At 40.2% G+C, this 21126-nt stretch overlaps 1 protein-coding gene across 1 annotated transcript in view; it reads right to left on the minus strand.

The window, feature by feature from the left end:
* GALNTL6 (polypeptide N-acetylgalactosaminyltransferase like 6) overlaps positions 1-21126 on the minus strand; it is a 152609-nt gene that overhangs the window by 65474 nt on the left and 66009 nt on the right. The gene's annotated exons all lie outside the window — the stretch shown is intronic.

Raw genomic sequence — 21126 nt, forward strand, 5'->3', positions numbered from 1 at the left:
GTTTTGTTCTTACAATTTATTAGGCAGGACTGGAGCAGCGCATAATATAGGACAAATTATTCACTACTTTTAAGACAAAACCTTCTGTGTGCTCTACTGAATGTCCTACAAATTACCAAACTTTTCAGTCTGGATGGTGAAAACAGACACTATTCTCAGACTTTTGCTTGTTCTGGGCACTGTTATTTCTGACTCTTTTGAATGTTCTTTTGCCCAGTCTTGGGTAGTTCCTTCACACACATGTTCCTATCATTACTCTGCTGAATGTTCAAAGGGTACAGATCTGTAGATCTCTAGAGCTCTCTGTGTAGCTCTCTTCTCATGGTGTTCTGCTCTTGACATTCTAGTTGGCCCATTTTCCCCAAATTCCCAGCTCTCTACCAACTTAGGCTGAGCCCTACCCGGGTTCGCCTTCCTTATACCATAACCTAAAAACACTCCAGTTGGGAAGCAGGGGCAATCATAGACCTCCCTTTATTATTTTCCATCTCTCAGGGATCACTGTCCTTCACTGCCAGATTGAAAATTCTGTAATTTCAGTTCTGTAATTACAGTTCTGTAATTGAGCATCTTAAAAATCACTGTTTCATATATTTTATGTCTTTTTAGGTGGACGGGTCAATCTAACCCATATTACTCTATCTTGTCCCACTGTGAAAATCTGATTATCTATCCATTGATTTTTATTTTTATTTATTTTTTTTTTAAATTTTGTTTTCAACGTTTTTTATTTATTTTTGGGACAGAGAGAGACAGAGCATGAACGGGGGAGGGGCAGAGAGAGAGGGAGACACAGAATCGGAAACAGGCTCCAGGCTCTGAGCCATCAGCCCAGAGCCCGAAGCGGGGCTCGAACTCACGGACCGCGAGATCGTGACCTGGCTGAAGTCGGACGCTTAACCGACTGCGCCACCCAGGCGCCCCTGATTTTTATTTTAAAACATTTAAAAATATTTATTTAATTATTTTTAATAGATAATACATTCACATATTTATAAACATTCTTACTCCTACGTCTATCTCCTGCCACTCTATTTTTCTCATCACAAACAACCACTATTGTTTCCTGGATGTCCTTCCAGAGATATTTTACGCTCATCTAAGGAGGTACAACTATATCATTTTTTTCCTTCCTTTCCTATACAAATGATTGCACCCTACAAACAGTGTGCTTTTTACTTAATTTTAAAAATTCACCTAATTTTTAAAAGTAAGCTAATACGTTTAATGATCATGCTATATTGAAAAGACCTTCCTTGGTCTATTTTTTAAACATCTGCCCATCATTCCATTGTGCGTATATATATATTTCTGGAATTATATATCCTGGTTTGCCATAAAGAGTAAAAGTGTACAAATTTATTTACTTTCTCATGCCTGGAAGTTAAAAGTTCACATTAAGTTGTGTCCTAACCTGAAGCTCTAGCTCACATTCCATACCAGCCCAAGGCCAATGATTTAAGACCTAATAAAATAAAAGGTAGAGAAAAGTAGCAATCCTACTGAGAAATTACAGATCCATCATAAAGTAGCATATTCCAGGCTACAGATAACACTTGCTAGGGACATGTCATTATTAGGACAATATTTGGAGAGGAACTGTTGAAAAGTTTCGCAGGATAAATGATTTCAAAAAAGAAATGGAAAGAAAGGAGGTAAGGGCTGGTTTTGACACTGAGAAAGATGGTATACAAAGGCCCTGTGGTAGGAGGGAGCATAATAACAAGAAATGGAAGAAGGACAGTCCTGCTGAAGCTGGAGCATGGGGGGAGGATACACACAGAGTACCCAGTGCCTACACAGAGTAGGTGCTAAAAATTCCCACATAGTAGTGAAACACAAGAAATTATTGATAAATAAATGAGTATTTGTCCTTCCTCTTTGATCACCACAACCCTTCTCATTTCAAGCCCAGAGCAAGCCAGGACAGCAGCCTTCGTGCTCTGGGGGCTTGGAAAGAGGCATCTGCTAAAAGATAAGAGCCCTTGTATTTTTAAGAGAATCTAAGCAGCCTGAAGAGATCCCAGAGAGAGAAGTGGGAGGCAGAATCTGTCAAGTCCTGCAGTGACAGAGGCAACCTCCTGAACTGTGAAGGTGCCTTGGGAGATGACAAGACCTCCAGGGTGGGACACATATGGCAGTTACACCCCATGAGCTGGGATTTGCACGAAATTAGCAGAACTGCTGATTTGAAGGAACCAAGTGGTTTGGGCCGTATGGATCTTGGTGGCAAACCTGTGAACGGACAGTTATCAGAAAGACGACTCTGACAATTTGGCTTAAATAAGATTCTAGAACCATCGTCCTCCCTGAAAACAGGGGAACTTGCATGAGAAGAGAGAATGAATTTTCTACTAGTTTTGTGAAGGGGACGCAGAGTGGGAGTTACATGGCTCTGAGGAAAATGTAGTATTGTAATCTATTACGTTCCAGTGAGTTTGTGGACAGGAACTCATATGCCACCATGCAAATATGAGTTAACTAACGGGAGATGTTGCGCTGAGGTCAAGAGAAGAAAGTTGTGCTCCTCACAGATTAAAGGTAAAATATTTTCATGTGTCAACATTATTTTCTCCTCTGAAGAAATGAAGAAGGGAAGTTCATTATTTTCAGCATGTTCTTATGCTTTCTGTTTTCCATGTTAATATAGTGCTAATTACTTGAAACTCTCCCCACTGGTCCTGTTTCTCACAATTTTTCATTTGTTTATCTTCACGTTCCTTGATTTTTTTTTAATGTTTATTTATTTTTGAGAGAGAGACAGAGCACGAGCAGGGGAGGAGCAGAGAGAGAGGGAGACACAGAATCCGAAGCAGGCTCCAGGCTCCGAGCTGTCAGCACAGAGCCCGACGTGGGGCTGGAAACCACGAACCACGAGATCATGACCTGAGCCGAAGTCTGACGTTTAACCGACTGAGCCACCCAGGTGACCCTCACGTTCCTTGATTTCTTACAAAATATTCATGCTGGTTTTGTTCCCCTCATATGTTAACACACTATAGACCTGTTCTAATGTGGTTTTATCTCATGCAACTTTTAACATATTAATGTACTTACTTTATGAGTGTTACTCATAAATCAGGTCTTAACTTTTGCTATTAAAAACCACACCTGTCCGGTGCTTGAGTGGCTTAGTTGATTAAGCTTTTGGCTTTTGATTTCGGCTCAGGTCATGATCTCACGGTTTGTGACTTCAAGACCTGTCTTGGGCTCTGCCCTGGCAGTGCAGAGCGTGCTTGGGATTCTCTTTCTCTCTGTCTCTCTCTCTCTCTCTGCCCCTTCCCCGGGCCTGTGAATGCTCTCTCTCTCTCTTAAAATAAATAAGTAAACTTAAAACAAAAAACACAGAAACATCTTTTGAAATTAACATAATCATGAAGGAACATGTTCCTGTTGCACATTCTTTATTCTTCAGGTTATGAAAATATAACTTTTGAATGCTTAATAGAAATCAATTTTCTATTTTATGTTAAGGCTATTGAACCAGATAATAGGTATGTTTCCTTTTTACCTATGGTAGACTAGTTTACTTTTCTACATCCATTTTTGTATTCCAAAATTTGCTGAGTTTAAATTTATGAGGCTATAATATAAAAGTATACTCGAACCATTCTTTATTTGGCACAAATGAAAAAAATCTCCATGTTTTCACTTGCAAATGCATATTTCCAAGTGTACAGTTGGTTGTTTTCACTAAACCAGGATGTAGTTCTTAATGCTTGTGGCCTCACTCTCTGATTCTCACTGCATTCTAAAGAGTTGTTGATGTTCCTGTTATTCTCCATTTCACATATTGACTCTTTCCCCATATGTGAAAAATGTGGTAGGGTTTTAATACACTTTTTACATATTTGTTGCCTACTTTCTCCTATTTTCAGACAAAAAGGGTTATCTTGAATTTTAATACATCTCATGTATCCTTTGGGGGTCTACTAATAAAAAAACCCCATTACATTGAAAGATAAACATGCATAAAAAGTTATTTTTAAAATTCACTAACAATCAAAACTTAGGTCCAGAAATCAAAAGGAGTTCTTCCATTTGGCCTCAGAAAATAAACTGGCTCTCAATTTCCATTCATTTCCATGGCTGCAGTGAGAATTCTGGACATGTGGGTTGCAGTCTGAATTTGATCAGAAATGAAATGGCACAATTTCCCTCTGGACCCAATCAAGCCAAGTCAATCAGCATAGAGATGAACCACATAATTTTCAATTATGTAACTCAAAATTTTTAGCTGGCCCATGACTCAACAATTACAGAACAATTACAGCTGAAATACAATTATTTTCAGCTCGAATTCAGTTGTTGAGTAAAACAATATTGCAGATTAAAACATAATTTTTTTCTAACAATTTTTTCTTTTAAGTATTAAATCACCGCTTAATTAGGATTTTGAAAAGAGTCATTAAATAACTACTGATAAATTCATCTGTGTAACATATCTTTAAAAACTTAACTTTTTTGGTATAATTTCCTTGCCTTTATTTGTGTAATGGGGACCATAAGGATGAGGGAGGAATGTCACCTTTCTGTTACACAGGGAGGTGGTCAGTCTAGGGACAAAAAATGAAGTAGGTCCTGGGCTGGGAGAAAGAGGTCCTCTTGGAAAGAGCTGGATGCAGAAATGGAAGGAATATTTGATTCCAGTCATAGAAAGCTATGTTTTCTCCTAACTCATGCACCCTGGGACTATGTATGTATAATGGCAGAAATAGCTCTGATAGGCGCAAAGCTGAAAAAATTGTTAAGTAAAGAAGTTTAACATTTGGTGCCCAGGCCTATGCTAGTAGAGTGCCATAAACTGAAGTTTCCTTTCTGCACTCTGCTGTCTGAGAAAGTCCTCCGTGACTGCCTCTATGCCTTAGCATCGTTGCATTTCTTACTGTTTCCATTAGGCTGAGCTAGACTTCAGGACTTAAAAAAATTTTTTTTTTCTTTGAACAGGAACAAATGGCAGCAGCAGCAAAAAAAGCAACAGAGATTTTCTGCTTTTCTTTCTGAGAGGCAGTAGTTATTTGGACTGTATCTTAGGAACGAGGAGCTCTTTTTCTTACCAAGTAGAAGATAGACTCCGAAAGTAACACAACACGCAAAATGAGGATTTGTTAAATTTGAATACTAAATGGCCTTATGCTGAACTGTACGGATCATGGGTTCTTGTACCCATGCCCTTGTGTCGTACATTGCCATTGACTTAGTCGGTCATGTGACTTGGTTTAGCTAACATCAACAAATGAGGTGCAAGCAGAGGCCTTGTCCACTGGGGCTTGGCCTCTTTCCTACATCTTCAAGAAGCCTGCTACCACATGAAGAAGCCTGACTAGCCTGTTGGAGACACATGGTCCAACTGACAATCAGCACCAACTACTAGATATATAAGTGGGACCATCTTAGACTACCTAGCTCTAGGTGAGCCATCAGAAGACTACTGCCACATGAGTGACCCCGGACATAGGGTGACCAACTCTTCTGTTTTGCTTGAGACTGATGGGTTTGCAGGATGCTGGACTGTCAATGCTAAAACTGGGAAAGTCCCAGGCAAACCAAGATGAGTTGTTCATCCCTCTTAGGTGAGACCAGCAGAAGAACCATTTAGTGGAGCTTAGTCTCAATTTCTGAACTTCAGCATTGTGACTAAACAAAATGTTTGCTGTTTTAAGTCACTAAGTTCTGGGATGGTTTGTTAAATAACTGATAACAGATCTCATCTTGAATTTCAAGCTCTGAAAGAGGACATATTTGCATTTCTATTAAGCTGCTGGTAATGATAATAACCCTTGATAGACACAGGATTTTGGTTAATTTTCTAATTTCTAAGGTTTAACATAGGCTTATTTTTTGGATTTTTTTTTCACGTTATCTCCACTAGCGCCCTAGGGTATATTATAATACATAACAGGATTTCAGAGTTGCTCATAATGACAGCAGAAGCCTTTGCTCAAAAAAATTCTGTATTTCTAGATTTACAAATGCAAGTGTTAATGTTTAGGAAAGCATTAGTAGAAAAGGAATAAGGGCCAACTAGTTACCCAAGAGCAGGTGGCAGAATTATGACTTTTTCAGCTTTTTGGATAAAATGAGGAAAACAAAATTATAAATCATAGTACAAATTTTGTACTATTTTGTGCCACGATCTATAATTTTGTTTTTATCCCAAACATAAACACATATAATACAACATAATGGTTTAAAAGGTTTTTATAAAATTGAATATACTTTGGCTGCTTTCTTTATATTTAGGATAGTAGACTCCCCTGTGGAAGGATATAAAGTTGATGAAAAAAGAAACCTTGTGTATGTCAGTACAAATTATATAGGCCATTAAACTGGCCTATAGCCTTAAAAAGAGTGTGATGGCCTGGCTTTGGTGTTCCAATTAAGTTGGTAGTTCTGAAGTTGTTCAAAATACTGCTGCCTCTGTATCTTCAGCATTGTCACTGATCTAACAAGATGAAATGGAAACTCTGGATGTCAAAAGGCTACATCAACAACTGTCTCTCTGGGTATAGCAGGAGAATGGCTAAATATTTTTATAGTCTTAGTTTTATGTGACCAAGGTGCTGTGTCCCTCAGCTACTCTTTTGTGACCCAAAGTGGTGCGTGCATGTGTGTGTGTGTGTGTGTGTGTGTGTATGTGTGTTTATGTAGGTCAAATGGAAAACCTCCAAGAATGGGCACCAGAGTGATTGGTCTAAAATTCCATTCTTCACTCCTACAGTGAACGGGTGGATGGATTCACCTGTGTGGGTACAGCTGCTATCTCCTAGTCATCCTATCCTTGAAATAGGTGCACACTAAACGATATACTGGGACCACCTGCACCCTACTCCTCAAAATGCAGAATACTCCCGGGGAGATCTCTTCAAAGGTGTCTGGGGAGAAATAAAGTGTAAATGTTATGGCTTATTTTCTTAAGTCACTTCCTGCCCACTTCTCTCTTTGAACAATGTGGTGGATTGGAGACTTGGCTCAAGGTACAATTTTGGATTTTGATATCCCAGAATTATGTCCTCAGTATACTTACCCTGCAATTCTTATTGGATTCATTCATTTCTAATTTCTAAATGGTCACAAGTTTAATCATGGTCTCATATTACATACCAGTATAATGACCATGGTGATTGTTTTAGTTATTAATCGTCTCCTTATGTGATCTAAACAGCTCAAGCCTTCCCTGCCTGAAGGGACAAATGAGGTCATATTAACACTAATAATCAGAATATAGTGGTCTTCAAAAAGTCTTTGGGTCCATCTGGCTGACAGAGGGTTTTAGTCTCCTGCCTACCAGGTTTTCCTGGTTTGCTAGGAGTCTCTGGGGATGTCAACTGTGTGCTTAGGAGCAAGTCTGCCTTTGGTTTTTCTACTCCAGTGCATTGGGTCACTTTGCTGTTGTGCTTGTCGCCAGCCCCATCCATAAGGAAGATCCTCTACTGGTGTGGCCATGCTCTGCTGGTGGCTCCTTTATTTTATTTGATTTTTAAAATTTTTTTTAATGTTTATTTATTTTTGAGAGACAGAACACAAGTGGGGGAGGGGCAGAGAGAGAGGGAGACACAGAATCCAAAGCAGGTTTCAGGCTCTGAGCTGTCAGCTGAGCTGACGTGGGGCTCGAACCCACAAGCTGTGAGATCATGACCTGAGCCTAAGACACTTAACTGACTGAGCCCCCCAGTGGTTCCTTTAAATGAAGCTGCCTGGGGAAAGATTACCCTGGAACCTAGGCCTTGTGCCATGTATCCTAACCTGTCCTTGAGATCCAAGGCCACCCAGTTCATGCTCAGAGCTTCACGAAGCATCTGGACAGCACAACTCTTTCTGCTTCTGAAATTAACCTTGCCCTCCACAGGTCTTGCTGAGCAGTCTCTCAGGCTAGATGGGGGCAGATGCCAATCCAACGTCTCAAGACTTTCTTGATTGCCTTTTCACTCCTCTCTGGCTCTCAAACTCTTCTGCTATGGTTCGAATGTTTGTATCCCCCACAAAATTCATGTGTTGAAACCAAACCCCCAAGGTGATGGTGTTAGGAAGTGGGACCTATGAAAGGTGCTTAGGTCAAGGAGGCAGAGTCTTCATGAATGGGATTAGTAGTGTTCTTATAAAAGATGTCAGAGAAAGCTCCCTCAACCCTTCCGCCATGTGAGGACACAGTGAGCAATTGGCAGCCTGCAACCTGGAAGACAGCCTTCACCAGAACCCAACCATGCTGGCAGCCTAATCTTGGACTTCCAGCCTCCAGAGCTGTGAGAACTAAGTTTCTTTTGTTTATAAGCCACTCAGTCTGTGGTCTTTTGTTACAGCAGCCCAAATGGATTAAGACATCTTTTCTCCTTCTTTAGCTTCAAAAACCTTCACCATGGGGCGCCTGGGTGGCTCAGTTGGTTGAGTGTCAGACTCTTGATTTCAGCTCAGGCCATGATCCCAGGTTGATGGGATTGAGCCCCGTGTCAGGCTCCATGCTGAGCATAGAGACTACTTAAGATTCTCTCTCTTCCTCTCTCCCTCTGTCTCTTCCCTGCTCATGCAAGTGTGCTGTCTGTAAAATAAATGAATGAATAAATAAATAAAAAGCGCCTCCAACCGCACACCTACTGTATTGACTGCCAAAGAGCACAGTCTGTTTCTGAACCCATTTGGGCTCAGCAAAGGTGCTCTGCTTCTCTTATATAAAACACAGATCAGATTTCATAACACTTAATAAAATGATCAGATTAACATAACATTTATAACACCAAAGTCCCGCTGTGTTTTGCATTGTTTGTCTTCCGACATGACCTCCACCCTTTCCTAAAATCCATATTTTGGCATAGATGTGCTCTGAGATCCTCACACAATGTTGATGAGTGCACATCACTTAAGTTCCTCATCTCATCTCTGTTGTAATCTACCAGGGTCCATATTACCTTATACTCTGCCATTCACCATTGGAATGATCCCTTCATTGCTCTCCCTGCCTCGTCCAGGCTTTTACACTCCCATCAACACCAACATCAGAAGGAACTCAATAATAATATGAAATGGCAGAGCAAATGACTTATTTCATCAGCAATGGAGACTATTCAGAGCTAAAAATCCCAAGTGCAGAGTGGGGAGACTTTCTTCTTGTATACAAATATAACTTTTCATTCAAGGGATAAATGCTAGTTATTAAAATCCAAGCATGGATGAAGCTGCAGGAAAGCTTGTTTTCTGCTTCATTGATTTAATAAACATTTGACAGGTTTGTGTTTTTTTATGAAAACATTACCCTTTTATCTTAGTAAGGAACGCAAAATATGCTTTTTCTCTTAGGCACTGACTGCAGCTTAAAGTCAGTTTTGCTTTCATTTCCTATCATTATATCAAACTAAAACTTGCTGTAATGGCATGGATTTTTAATACCTCATCTCAAAACTTTACCTTTTAATAAATTAACATGTACCCTCTGATTAATGACCACCTTAATTCCTTAAAAACAAAACAGAGAAAACAAACAAACAAACAAACAAAAACCCAGGGACTGAGGTGAATGGGTGTTAAGCAAAAAGGTTATAACTATAATTTACACAAAATCTGGATAAAAAATATCATCTTATTTTCCCAACAAAGAAGTTTCATCCAACTGCATATGGCAGGAGAGAAAAAGAACACCCTCGCCTGCTCTGTATCTGTTCCCATTTCTTCCTCTCACACTTTATGGCAGTTTTCAAACATGTACATAAGTTCTTAGACCTTCTTCCCATTGGGAAGTGGGGTATATGTCTCTGTCCTTGAATCTGGTTAAGATTATGACTGTTGTATGGCGAAATTGATACCCAGTGACTTCCAAGTGGTCTATGAGAGACCACCTTGCTTTTATCATGTTCATTGGAATAATTTGATCTTGGAGCTCTCAGTTACCATGTGGGAATTCAGCCTATGCTGAAGTCACCAGACTAGAAGGAAGCACAGGTCACATAGAGAAGCCACATGGAGGTATTTTGATCCCTTTGTTGCTTAAGCAAGTTTGAAATATCCTTTGATTTTGACAAATACTCTCTTTCCTAACTTCTAAGATGTGTTTTTGGAATAGATATTTTAAAAAATTATGCTCATTTCTCAAATTAACAATTTTTCAAAATAGCAAGAGATTAATTCCTTTTTTTCTTTTCAAATTGTTATTTAAATTCTAGTTAGTTAACATATAGTGCAATATTGGTTTCAAGAGCAGAAATTCAGTGATTCATCACTTACATACAACACTCAGTGCTCATCACAAGTGCCCTCCTTAGTATCCATCACCCATCTAACCCATCACCCATCTAGCCCATCCCCCACTCACCTCCCTAGAAATTAATTCTTAGCATCAAATCTATGCCTTATTAGCTATTGCTATGTAACAAACCTCCTCAAAACTTGGTGATATAAATCATGTAATAGTTGGGACATATTTACATTAACAATTTATTTGTTGTTTTTCTGAATTTTGAATTTAGCCAAGCATTCTGCATTTTATCTAGCAATCCTAAGATATGGAAAGATTCTTTCTTACAGTGTTCCTATGTGAATACCAGGAAAGGAATTTGATTCACTTTGCTTAGACCAAGCACCTGCCCTTTGTATAGAACGAAGCAGGATATAGCTCACCTCTGTGGCCAACGTGGCAGGGTTTATTATCAGATGAAGGGAATATGGGAAGTTTTTCTGGGTTTCCACAATCTACTACACACTTACTAGTGTTTCACTTTCACCTCAATCACTGGAAAAATAACAGAATTGTGGGCTTAGATAACTATTGCACTGAGGGGGGACAATCCTTTATAGTTTCAGAGACATAGATGATTATCGACACTGGCTCTTGTAACGCCAATTTTATAGAATGTTTTCTTAGTTCAGGCTGCTATCACAAAGTAGTATAAACTAGGTGGCTTACAAACAACAGAAGATTATTTCTCATGGTACCGGAGGCAGAGGAGTCTGAGATCAGGATGCCAGTGTGGTAGGGTTCTAGTGAGGACTCTTTTCCTGATTGCAGAATTCCTACCTCTCATATCCTCACAGCAGAAAGAGGGCTGGAGAGTTCTCTGGGGACTTAAAAAAAATAAGAACACTAATCCCATTTCTCAGGGTTCTGCCTTCATGATCTAATTGTGTCCCAGAGGCCCCACCTCCTAAAACCAGGGGAGTTAGGATTTCAACATATGAAATTGGGGGGGACACAGTCCACAACAGATATTGACTTGCTAGGGGATCTTTTCATCAGCTACCTAATAGATGGCCAAGGAGGGTGCTGAAATTGTCTATTAATTTGCAATTCAATGCAGCAATTACTGAGAACCTAAATTCAAGGTACTAAATACAGGATGCAGAAATGAATAGTAGCCTTTCTGCCTCTGTCGAGTGCAGAGTTAGTGGGGCAAACACAGAATCAACACTATGTGGTGTGAGAAATGGGTGAGGTATGTGCAGCACCTTATGGTATTTTCAGAGGGTTCCTCACATTACCTGGGTGTGGCAGTGGGATGAGTGGGGTTAGTCGGGAGAAGGAAGAACAAATGCATACAGGGAAGAATAGCATGATGTGTTTCTAGGTTGTGTGTGTGTGTGTTTTAGAGAGAGAGAGCCTGTAAGCAGGGGAGAGGAAGAAGGAGAGAGAGAGAGAGAGAGAGAGAGAGAGAGAGAGAATCTCAAACAGGCTACACGCTCAGACGCTCAGTGCAGAACCTAACCCGGGCTTGATCTCACAACCCTGAGATGATGATCTGAGCCATAATCAAGAGTAGAACACTTAACCCACTGAGCCACCCACTTCTGGGGAGGTTTTGAGAATGTGGTGTGTGGGACGTGTATTGGTGTGCATAAAAAGCAGCACCTGGTTAAAGCTGAACAATAAAGTACAAGGTAAAGTGTTATGAGGGGGGCAGTGAGGCTAGAGAAGTTTGTAGGGATCAGCTTGTCGAGGGCCTTGCAAACCATATTATGGAGCATGAATTTGATGTGGAACTTTCTGTTCTTATTCTTTGCTAGGTCATAGAGAATGATAAAAGCTACCATTTTCCTCTGAATAAATGCACATCCACCCAAAATTATGCATAGACATTCAAGGGAATTAGAGATGGTTGGAGGGCCAAACCAAGGTTTATGAATTCCAGGTTTATAATCTTAGAGTGTAAGTGATTGGATACCACCAAAGACTCTTAACCATGGGAATATCGCATTTAGATTTCATTTAAATTTTTTTAGATTTTATATTTTTAAATAATCTCTACACCCAACGTGGGGATGGAACTCAGAACCCTGAGGTCAACAGTCGCAAGCTCCCCCAACTGAGCCAGCCAGGCAGCCCCGCACCTCCACCTTTTTTTTAAAGATTTTATTTTTTAAAGGATTTTTTTTGACTACTCTGATAGCAGTGTAGACAGTGGATTTGACTGGGGCATTAAAATTTACCTATGGTTCCCAGGGAAGAGGATTAGGGGAACATTGGGGTTCCTGTCTTTTTAGACATCTGATGATGATAAAAGGAAAGATCACCTAGACCTGACACTTCAGAGCAAGTACCGGTGGCAGACAGTTGGGGACAGCAGCTGGCCATGTGACTGCCGAGGAAGTAATTGTGCCAATGATGCAGAAACAATGATGGATGGGATAAATATTTAAGAGGTAACATTGGCAGGACATGGTGACTGAATGATGTTGGAAAAGGATGGGATGGTTAAGTAATCAGTTACCAGATAAAAGAGGAAGTGCAGATTTAGCAGAAAAATTAAAAGATCAAGCTAGCATTACTGTTTTGGACCAAAAAGTAAGATCTGACTACAGAGAAGTAAGACATCATTTCTTAACTCTTAAACAAACTCTGAAAGCAACCTGGGAAATGAGTTCTGAAAGTGTTTCTTGGAGTTACTCTTCGAAATGATCTCCTGAGGCCAACAGTGTGCTATTCTTTCTTTCAGGATGACTTATTTAGGTGAATATTTCTTCATTTTTCTTTCTTTAAGATGTCACAACATTGTAGTCTATCCTTGCATTGGAGGGAAAAGTTTGGGATTTAAGAATGTATTTAGATATCACCATTAAAATAAAAAAATGTTTAAAATAATTGAGATAAACAGAAGGCAATTATAATAGACTCATAAATCTGTACTAATTGAGGGGAAGGTCAATCAGAATTCATTAAAAATCAAAAGTGTAAGATATTGTTTTCATTCATATTCTTAGCCTAAAAATAATGTGAAGGAAAAAAAATGAGTTGCTTTTATCACTATCACATAATTGCTTCCTATTTCTGCTCTGCAAATTAGCACAGAGGACACATGCAATCAAAACTCTACTTAAGTTCCCGTGACCACTATTGACAACAGTGTGTTGCTATGGCAGAAATGAAGACCTCTGTATCCTTTTGTTTAGAAGATATTGAACCTTATCAGCCACTCCTAACTGGCCACTGAGAAATAATTTTATCACTTGCGTTGAGGGGCAATGTTGAGCATTACTTCCCAAGTTTTACATGCACAATGTAATAGACACATACACACAGGCATGCACACAAATAGAGAGACAGCAGAGTTGAAACAATAGATACTACTGTTCCCTGTTTGGGCTAGAGGCCATGAATGTGAAGGCAGAAACATACACCTGCAAAGACTGTGATGTTTCCCTCTCTGATAAAATATGAAAAAAAAAATGAAGGAAAGTGAATCAGTGTAACCACGTCTAGAGGGTCTCTGTATTGGGTCCATTTCCCGCTTGGGAAGATGGAGACGTAGAAGCATGAGCTCCAGGAGGGTGCACAGACCTGCTCCTGTCAGGGCACGTCCAACACTCACAGGGGAGTTTCTTGAACCATGTAAGGAGATGTTGAGCTTACTGAGAGGCCAGTTTGAATGTTCGGGAACCTTGGGGAAATCAGATAAAGGCTATCATCTCGAGAAGAGGGATAAAATCTGGGAGTCAGAAAGCTACATGGAGGAGATGCTTTAGAGGGCCTGGCCACGGTTATGGTTTGGTGCCAGAGGAATGAGGATATGGGGGGGGGGCGGCGGGAGGAGAAACTATGTTAAGAGAGGCAGAGGCTCCCCTCTCCATCCTTCTTTGGGTTTTGGTGTTTGTAGTTGAGTCATTCTAACTCTGTGCGCCAGCAAATGAAACACTGTGGGCCTAAACAAAAAAATGCTTGGAAATCATTTGTAGGAATATTCAAGTTGAATGCCATTAATAGAAATGTACCCCATTTGTCCTTGTGTCTTTTGTGATTTGGTCCTATGGGCCCAGAGAATACCATCCATGGTTACATGGAATTTATTCCATGATCTTTTCTGGGTGTTTTCTTGTTTTCATCTTGGCCGTTTTTCTCTAGGAACCTTGAGACGAATTTATCACGCACCTTTAACCAGGTTAGAGATTTGTCATTGATAAACCAGATATTTTTTTGTCATAGGCTTGGTCTGAGCCTATCTCTAAAACCAGAGCAGAACCTGTCTTGAGCTACAGCTCGCACTGTCCCATGACCTGTTCTGTCACATCTAAAGTTTTTAAGGAACAAACTTTTCATGTTGTATCAATTAACTTCCTATAAAACCACTCCTCATAAAAGGGACCAAAGACTGAGTGCACACAGGCCCAGGGCCAAAGTGAAGGGATATTACCTGACATTGTGTTGTGCCGTAAAATACAGAAGAAATGGCGTCTTTACCCCGATAGAATAAAAAAGCTACAAAGTTTTAAATCTTCCTCCAACAAAAAATGTACAATTACAGCTGTTATGGGACAATATAGAAATTAGTTCAAATAGTAGGGGCCCTCTTTGATTGCTAGGGCTTTTATGCTCCTTAAATTTGCCCGTGGTTCCCAGGGGAAAGAAATAGGAGGACAGGGGCACCTGGGTGATTCAGTGGGGTAAGCATCCGACTTTGGCTCAGGTCATGAACTTGCGGTTCATGGGTTCGAGGGCTGTGTCGGGCTCTGTGCTGACAGCTGGGAGCCTGGAGCCTGCTTTGGATTCTGTGTCTGCCTCTCTCTCTGCTCCTCCCCCACTCACACTCTGTCTCTCTCTGTCTCTCAAAAATAAATGAATGTTAAAAAGAAAAACTTGAAAAAAAAAAGAAATAGGAGGACATCGGAATTTCTGTTTTCTAGGCATCTGCTGATGAATACAGGAAAGATCACCTGGATTCGCATACTTCAGAGCAAATATGAGAATGTGTGGAGGAAGGGGAGAAAAGAAGAGAATTAGGAAATGAAAGAAAAAGATAGGGAGAATCCACTCTGCTTCATGAGAGGTCCATCTGTTTTCCTTTTCTATTTGAATGAGTCTTTCCAGAGGCTAAGGAAGATGACTAACACAGTATGAACGTACTGATTATGTGTGCATTGACTGCTGCAAAACTAAAGAGTAGAATCAACTCATGGAACCATCATGAGATGAAGGAGGGAGTTGTTTCTAGAGGGAAATCAGAGTGTGGTTGCCAGAAGATGGTAATTGGAAGCTGGCTGGCACGTACACACGTACGTGTGCGTGCACACACACACACACACACACATTACAGGGCCTTACTCACATATAAGTGCAACTTACGGAACATTGGGAATGAGCTTGCATCCTGTTGAGACTGGATGGTAAGGACAGAGCATAGAATAATGGTTAAGAGCAAGGACCTGGGAGCCAGAATGCATGGGTGCAAGTCCTCTTCCCACAACTTCTGGCAAGTTACTTACTGTCTCTGATTCAGTTTCCTCATTGTAAACTGGGGCTGATGGTACTAGATAACATCTATGTTGTGAGAATGAGGGTTAGTTTATGGGAAGCACCAGAAATGCGCTGTGGCTCAACAAACTCTCAGTGATCGCTGACTGTTGTTACGGGCTACTTAGGATTTGTGGGGGTACAAGGATAGGTCAGATTGTAGCAGAGCTCAGAGAACTAGTTCTTGGGAAATTACTATTTTTTGTTTGTTTTGTTTTGACTTTACTTCAAAAGCTGAATTTGGAGAATTCTGTAACCTTAGATTCTTTTCGAAGGAAGTGGTCTTCATAGACAACTTTTATGCCTTTTGAGGTGATATCCCTCATCAGATTTATCAAACTAGTCACGGCTGGTCTGTACTTAATGCTCACCGACAGCCTGGTTTGGACTGACAGCGCTTGCTTCCTCCTACACACCCTGGGGTCCTGCCTCTCACTCTTGAGAGCACTTCTATGATGGGCTTAAGCCAGTGAGGTTTTGTCCTAAGTTCTAACAATGTGTTTTGGTTTCTTTCATGTTTCACTGAAATGTTCATATACTTTTTTATGTTTTGGCAGAAATTCATAAATCGATTCAAGATGATTGGAAGCATTAAAAATGCCTATAATAACAGGTATATATATACATCTATAGCAGAGTTCTTTATATTTACAGTATAGTTCGGTGTAATTGCACTTAGCATGTTTTCTGTGATGACACGAGTCTTATGTCCTTCTAAGAGCCTCAACTCATTTTAGGAGATTTGATTCTATTCTGCTCCATGCCAGCCCACTCCTTTCCATTCCATTCTTTGAGGAAATATGAAATTCACAGCATGCTGCAAGGCATGGTTGAAATTAAAAGACAATCAAGGCAGAGTTCTCAAGAGAAACTTACAACGTAGTTTCAAATTTGGAATTTGGATAGCAGATAATAGAAATTTTGGAAAGTGCATAAATTCAATATTTATTTTTTTGTAAGTTAATTTATTTTGAGAGAGAGAACATGTGTGTGAGCAGGGCAGGGGCAGGGAGAGAGGGAGAGAGAGAATCCCAACCAGGCCCGGCGCTGTCATGGCAGAGCCCAACCTGGGGCTCAATCTCACGAATCGTGAGATCATGACTTGAACTACAATCAAGAGTCAGATGCTTAACCGACTGAGCCACCTAGGTGCCCCCATAAATTTGATATTTCTAAGTTAGCTCATTGGTGGCCATTACAAATATAATTAAGTAGTACACATAGTTTTAGTCCTAGAAGCTGCTTGTGCCCCACTGGATCCCTTTTTTTTTTTTTTTCTACTGAAACATCCATTCATTCCCCAGCCCCTGCAGGTGCTCTGGGAACAGCTCACAGCTGCTTCTCCTCTGTAAAATTGTCTTTGGCTGAAGGCAGCTGCCTTGCACAGAAGCCTGAGAGATTACACCCCTTCCCTGTGTTACGTTCAGAGCTGGCCACTGACAGACCGACATGGTGGTGAAAAAGCCCAGTTTCCATTTTTCATGGAGGCTCAGTTTTGTGTGTGATTTGTACTCCAGACACCTGTGGATCAGGCTACATCCTACTCAGCTCTTTCTCCTTCCCTGTTAACCTCGCTCTTTTGTGGGTCTCTCCTAAAGCAATTCCTGAAAGAAATTAGATGTACTCAAATCCATGTCTTAAGCTCTGCTTCCAGAAAACTCCACCCAAGTCATTTCTTTGCTGTTTATTGCTTATTTTAGGGATTTACAATAAGAGGCATTGACTTATATTCATCATTTTAAACTTGTCTTGAGAGTTTTGTATTTTAAACTCACTTGTGGCCAGAGATTATCTGCCCTTCACTAAAACAATTTTCTTATCCACATCTTTTGATTTTTAAAAAATGTTTATTTATCTTTTGAGAGAGAGAGAGAGAGCACAAGCAGGGGAGGGGCAGAGAGAGAGAGGGAGACACAGAATCTGAAGCAGGATCCAGGCTCTGAGCTATCAGTGCAGAGCCTGACGCAGGGCTTAAACCCACGAACTGCAAGATCATGACCTGAGCCAAAGTCAGATGCTCAACCGACTGAGCCACCCAGTGCCCCTGTATCTTCTGAATTTTAAAGACAATTCTATGACTTCCAGCATAGACTTTCATTACATACACCAAAGAAATCAATGCACTCTATTTGGTATTGGATCCAGTAATTAATATCTGCATAGTCAGTGTAATGCACACGGTATTCCTATGAATTCACAGGTTGTCATGTACCATATCAATTTGAAAATTCTTGAGGTACGATGATGTTCTTGAGGTAATGGCCAAAACAAACTTCGGAAGAAGAGCTATGTTTCTGTTCACTTGATCAGTGCCTTCAGTTTCCAGGATTAAAAAAATAATAATAACAGTTCTCAGTATTTTAGATTTGCGTAATGCTCCAATGATGGCCAAGCCTTCTCCTATATATGAATTCACCCAAAGCTTTGATCAGTGATGAAGTACGAAATATTGTTCTCATGTTGGAAGTAGATCCCGTAAATGCCCAGCACTAGGTGCTTCAGCTAGAAATTTCAAAGACGGACCCTAATGCAGGCAGCCTCATTCCCAGTGTGGTGCTCCTTTTATAGTCTATCAGCGAAATAGTGATATAAAATTACATTTCTATTTGCCCTAGTAATCTTAGAATTTGAAGAGCCCCTGATGCATTTTTCTTAAGTAGTATCTTAAAAGTAGGTTTTCTCTGTGATAAAAAAGCAGATAATTAACACTTGACTGCCCATATTTTCTCTTCTCATGAATTTTTTGTATTCAGAGCCTTTTTCCATCTTCCTAAATATTATAATCTTTTCCTTTTCCTAGCTCACGGAGATGTTGAGAAGATGAAGTGTAAAAAAAGATATTCCAAGTGCTTTGACCCGCTTGGAGGCAAGTTCTCCAGTTAAGCTGGGTGGTATTAGCTCTAAGAGTCTGTGATTATTGTGTAGTGTTGCTATGGAGTTTCCTGGATTTCAATCATTTATCTATTTATACATTGCTTTAGGAACTGTAAATTGCAGTCACTGGGTCAGCACTGGCTTCTAAATATTCAGTTTGGGCTATAAATAGAACAGAAGACTGCCTGTAGCTCATTCTATTCACTGCTATGTCCTGATAATACAAAAAAAAAAAAAAAAAAAAAAAAAAAAAGCCCGAAGCGTTCTTTCCTGGTCTTTGTTGTATGACATTTATCAGACACCCCTCTGGGGGATTAAATATACAGAGTGTGTGTGGCAGGGGGTACTCTACCCCTACTTCCGTACATGTGCCAATTCCTATTAAGTAGTAGTTATCCTTAATTGTATGTTTCAGTTGTTATAACTCTGTTATTACACCAATTGTATGGCTCAGATAACTATGCTCTGAGGGTATAGTTACCTCCCTGTGTGATCATAATGTTCTCTGTTCTCTGGTGCTGAAAAAGAGAAAGCTCATCATATTTTGCTGGATGTCACGGGTCACAGCTCTATACGCCTGAGCTATAGAGATAGGGAAATTTGGCCATTGACACGGCCTGATAGAGTCTGGAGGATTAAAGCTTTGTTGACAGGCTTTAGTCAGGAAAGGGATGAGGTGTTCAGAAGACATTGTGCACCCTACTATCCTTTGCTCCCCATGACATTTTCCAGGTGATGTGGTCTGAGGATAAGGACAAATCAACATAATCACAGAAGGAGTGTTTAATGGATTGATTTTTAGGAAGTTCATTTCTCTTTCCTCCTTCAGCTCACAGCTGCCATGTTTCTGTGTTCTTTGTAGCCTAATGGGGTAAAAGAGTCTCTTCTCCTTCCTCTGGAGAGCTCCTAACTCTCTGTGGTTTTCTAATTGGCTTCAGACATATGCCACCTCTGTCTTCTTAAACTCATGAATTCTAGGCATTCAATAAACATTTACTTCACATCTACTAAGCTGTATCAGGAACTGTACTCTTCACTACAGGTAGTCACTTGAATCTAAGACATGGGAGGTGGACACATTTGTTGTAACATAGATTGATGTAAATAAGGTGATATCATTTTCTGCTTGTCCTGGACAGTCCTGGTTTATGTCTATTGCTCAGGATGGTGATTAATAGCACGCTCTTTTATTCTTAAGAGTAGCTCAATTCTGACAGTGGATCAATGTATGTCAAATTTAGACTCAGAAGATTGTGGAAATTCATTTCTTCCAGAAGCTATCTCAGACTCTTAGAGGCAGGATTAGAGGCCCCTTCACATGGTTTCATGAAACTTGGAAACACACCTGTCACAACATTTGCTGTTCCACAATGACCTGTAAGCTCCTTGAGGGCAAGGTCTGCATTCCCAAATATCAATTTATTCTTGGTTGGCATAGACCTGACACATTAAAAAAAAAAGGAGCTCAATTTTTTATTGACATTTTTTATTGAAATTAAATTCATAACACAGGCCCATACTCCAGATGGGGATGTGAGTTAAGGAAAGTGGTCCAGAATAAAAAGGTCCTTGAAGGATGAGTAGGAGTTCACCAGGAGAGGAAGAACAGAGGACAGAACTTTTGGACAGAAGGCAGCATATTTGTGGCAGGGGGAATAAGAAACCACAGTACTTCAGTTGATATGGCAGAATGCTAGGGTGTGAAGGGTTTGGCTAAAGATGAGGTTGGGAGGTAGTAAGTACAGGCTGGATAGGGTCTGTACATAACACTAAGGAGTTTGGACTTTGTCAAGTAATAATAAAAATAACCATTATTGATCAAACACCTAATTATACGCCAGGTACTAGGTTATGTGCTTTGAATGCTTTATTTTAATTTGTCCTCCCAGCTCCCCTAGGAGTTAGGTACAGCTATTATTCTCTTTTAACATATGAGAAGACTCAGGTTGGAGAGGATTAAATGATCTAACTGAGGTCACATGGTTGAGTGTAGATGTGAACCAAGAGGGCTTGACAGCAAAGCCTAGCACATTCTCTTTTCCCCTTCTCTTCCTCTTTATCTCCTTCAGGCACACAAATGCACACACAACATCCCAGAGTCAGTGAAGATCCATTGAGAGGCTTACAGCTGGAAAATGACATGATCAGATTTCTATTTTAGAAGGACTCCCTTGTTGGAGGTTTGGGAATGCCAGTTTGGTGTGAGATGTCCAGAGCAGGAATAATCTGCTTGGAGGCTGGTCCAGGAATCCAGGTGGGAAGGATATGAACCTGATCCAAGGCAGAAGCCGTGGAGATATTGAAGAGGGGATTGATCCAAGAGGTTCAATATTCAATAAAATTTGAAAAGTAGGACGAAAATTTGGTTTTAATTTCAAGCCTTGTATCCTTGGAAATTGGGTGGGTTCAATCAGATGGTACAATTGCCTAAAACCTGGAATCAGGCGTGCAAACAGGCTAGATGATGAGTTCAGTTTTGGGCATGTTTGCTTTGAGTTGTTGGTGTAATATCCAGATGGATTTATTAAATAGTAGTAGGATATGCAGGA

This window comes from Lynx canadensis, chromosome B1 (genome assembly GCF_007474595.2).
Source record: "Lynx canadensis isolate LIC74 chromosome B1, mLynCan4.pri.v2, whole genome shotgun sequence".
Taxonomy (NCBI): Eukaryota; Metazoa; Chordata; class Mammalia; order Carnivora; family Felidae; genus Lynx; species Lynx canadensis.